This window comes from Phoca vitulina, unplaced genomic scaffold, assembly GCF_004348235.1.
Source record: "Phoca vitulina isolate PV1807 unplaced genomic scaffold, GSC_HSeal_1.0 scaffold687, whole genome shotgun sequence".
NCBI classification, from domain to species: Eukaryota; Metazoa; Chordata; class Mammalia; order Carnivora; family Phocidae; genus Phoca; species Phoca vitulina.
Window position 1 is genome coordinate 1,022 of NW_022590374.1, and position 3,512 is coordinate 4,533.

Sequence of the window (3,512 nt, forward strand, 5' to 3'; positions counted from 1 at the left end):
ATTTCTTTTTCAAGATTGTTCTGGCTATCTTGTGGTCCTTTGAAATTCCATATGACTGTTAGGATTAGCTTGTGCAATTCTTCCCAAAGGCCTTTGTGAATTTCCTTGGGAACACATTGAATTTCCACATTGCATTGTGTACTATTGCCATCTTATCAATAGTATGTCTTTTCATCACGATGGGGTGTCCTCAGAGTTATTTAAGTTTCCCTTTCTTTCAGCAATGTTTTGTAACTTTCGGTGGACAAGACTTGCACCTTGATTATATCTATCCGTAAGTATTTGGTCAATGTTGATGTTCCCTAAAATGGAATTGTTTTCTTGAATTCCTTTTTGGATGATTCATTGCTAGTGTATACAAATAAGAGAGATTTTTGTGTATTGATATTTTGCTCTGTAACTTTGCTGAATTAGGTAACTGGCTGTAATGATTTTTTGATTCTTTTAAGAAGCTCTCTATATAAGATGATGTCATCTCTGGTCTCCAAATAGATCTAGTTCTACTGTTTCCTTTCACATATGGATGCCTTATTTCTTGCCTTATTGTTTTGGGTAGAACTTTCAGTACAATACTGAGCAATGAGTGAAAGCCAGAATGATGGACTTGTTTGTGAGTTCAGAGTAGAGCTGTTAGTCCTCAAAATTGAGCATGATGTTTGATTAGGGTTAGGGTTAGGGGTTAGGGGTTAGGGTTAAGGGTTAGGGGTTAGGGTTAGGGTCTCCCTGCCTCTGCTGTATAGGGACCATTCTCCTCCGGTAACCAGATTGATCGTTTCAGAACATAACCTTTGAGCCTCTCTGCGATCTGCTCCCCACCTGTCTGTCCTCTCCAGCCTCACCTCTCCCACTGCAGCCCCCCTCTGTGGGCCACCCAGTTGTGTGGTTGTCCCACATGTGCCTTGGGCCTGACTCCAATCCTTTACATTCTCTGTGCCCTCTGCCAGGAGCACTCTTCTCTCCCCTTGCATCATGTCTGGCTTGTTCTCCCATTGGCTGGGCCTCTACTTACCCCCTGGTGACCTGACTCATGTCTGCTGGGTGAGTGTGCTCGTCCCCTATTTAAATGTAGTACCCGCCTTCCCTGTGTGAGCGATTTACTAACCTGCAAGGTATGGGGGCAGGCACAGGGAAGTAGTCTTAGTGCCTGTGTAAAAAAATCAGTCTCAGGGTGCCTGGGTGGCTCAGTCATTAAGCGTCTGCCTTCGGCTCAGGTCGTGATCCCAGGGGCCTGGGATCAAGTCCCATGTCAGGCTCCCTGCTCAGCAGGGAGCCTGCTTCTCCCTCTCCCACTCCCCCTCCTTGTGTTCCCTCTCTAGCTGTCTCTTTCTCTGTCAAATAAAGTCTTTAAAAAAATCAGTCTCAGAGGGGCTCACAACCCTTGCTGACAATGGGGGAGCTGCTGTCCCCACAGTGAGGGGCAGGTAGTCCCCTCAAAGGGGGACCAGCCACGTGAGGTGGTTGGAGAAGACTTCCAACTTCTTGGGGCCGGGGAGATGTAGACCTGGAACCAGAAGCTACACCCTTGGATTCAAGGCTGGGGTCTAAGCAAGCCCCATTTTCTTCCAGGGGTCGTCTTTCCCCTTCCCTGTCCACGGGCTGAACCTGATTCCTGATCTGGGGAGTTCGAGGGTGACCCCTCCTAGGAATACCAGTGGTTTACTGATGGACCTTGTCATCCAGAGGCCCAGTAGCCTTCAAGGGAGGACCCTATAGGGGGTGGAGACAGCTCTGTTGGGGACCAGCGACAGCCCACCCAAGGTAAAGTGGGGCAGGTGGCCGGCCCTGCTGATTCTACCCAGTCTGTAGGGCATAGAAACAGGGGCTGTGCCCAAAGGTCCTCAACTCATGGCAGGTGGGGACAGAACCTGCAGGGGTTCAGCCAGGGGAGGGCATCTGCAGGGTTTGCCCGGGAGCTCAGGACAGGGGAGTGTTCCTGGCTCCAGCATGCTGACAGTGGGACTGCATGGGTTTCCAGCCTCGTAAGCCTTAGGCTCCGCTGTGTAAGATGGGGTGCTGATGGCCCCCATCTCTGGGAGCAGAAGGTAGGGAGGCCCTGCCGGCAGACTTGCTCAGGACAGGCCAGGGTGGCTGTTGCTTAAAGCAGCACGGGGCCTGTCCCCATGAAGAAGGTGCACACGTCCATGACCCCCAGCTCTGGGGTCCTGCCACCAGCCTCTGGCAGTGACCCTCTTCCTGCCCTGTCCCCTGCCCCTGTGGATACGGGGTCTTCCTGGAGCTGTTCCTGCAGAATCACTTCATGGTGGACACAGGGTCATCTACTATGTCTTCACCAACCAGCTGGTTGCTGTGTCCCGTGTGTCCCTCCAGGAGCACTGAAGGGTGGTGGTTCTTGAGGTCCGCGGTGCCCCACGCTGGCAGGATGTGTCCATGCAGCACATGGCGATGATGAGCCGCTTCTGTGAGGAGCGCTTCCTCCATGAGGTGGATGACATGGTGTGCGGGGTTGTGGACATGAAGTTCTGTGACCACGTGGGCATGGAGATCCTGTCCCCCCTCTTTGGCACCCTGCACCCCAGTTTCTACCGGGTGGCCTGTGAGGACTTAAGCTATGAGCGCTGGCCCCAGTTCCAGGCCCATATCCCCAAGGACCAGGGCGACTTTTACTACATGGGGGCCTTTTTTGGGGGGTTGTAGCGGAGGTTCACCAACTGACCTCAGTCTGTCACCAGGTGATGGTGGTCAGCTGGACCAATGGGATCAAGGCCATGTGGTACGATAAGAGCCACCTGAACAGGTACCTGCTGGACCACAAGCCCACCAAGGTGCTTTCCCTGGAGGACCTGCGGGACCCGCAGCTGCTGGGCTGGCCCTGGGTCATGAAGAAGCTGAGATTTGGGCCATGCCCAAGAATCACCAGGACACCCGGAACTCATGAGGGGCTGTCCCCGTCTCCATCAGGGGGTGCTGACTTCAGTGGAGCCATCAGAGCAGGTTCCTACTTCTGTCCCCTCAAGGGAGACTGTGGAGCCCAGCACTGTCTGCACGGGCACGTCCAGTGCCCCAGCCACACCTGCTCACAGGAGGCCTGCCTGGGGATACAACGTCCTCTCTTTGTGTTCACTACATTTTCATCACTTCTGGGTCATTTGCAGCTGTGAACAGCTCCAGTTTTATGTCAGATGGTTTTCTGTGTCAATGCTGAGCAACCATTTTTAAAAAGAACAATTGAGGGAAAAGGTTTTCTCCCTGGTTCTAAACAGACACCGCCTGGTGGGGCTGGGAGCAGCCCTGTAGCAGCCATGGAGCCAGAACGGGTCCTGGCTGGGTCTTCCCTCCCAGTCCTTGCACCTTGCGATGGCCATGGGACTTCAGGGTGAGGGTTGCACCGAGCCACCTCTCAGAACCCCAGTGCCCTCACCGCCAGAGGCCTTGGCCGTGACTGCTAGCTCAGCCTCCAGGAGCATGGAGCCCTCTGGGTTATTTCCATTTCCCGCCGTGGATTTATTTTTTATTTATTAATTTTATTTAATTTTTTAAATTTAAATTCATTA

At 52.8% G+C, this 3,512-nt stretch overlaps 1 pseudogene; it reads left to right on the forward strand.

Moving 5' to 3' along the window:
• The first annotated feature begins 2,212 nt into the window (after positions 1 to 2,212).
• On the forward strand, positions 2,213 to 2,896 carry LOC116629370 (annotated as a pseudogene).
• The last annotated feature ends 616 nt before the right edge of the window (positions 2,897 to 3,512 follow it).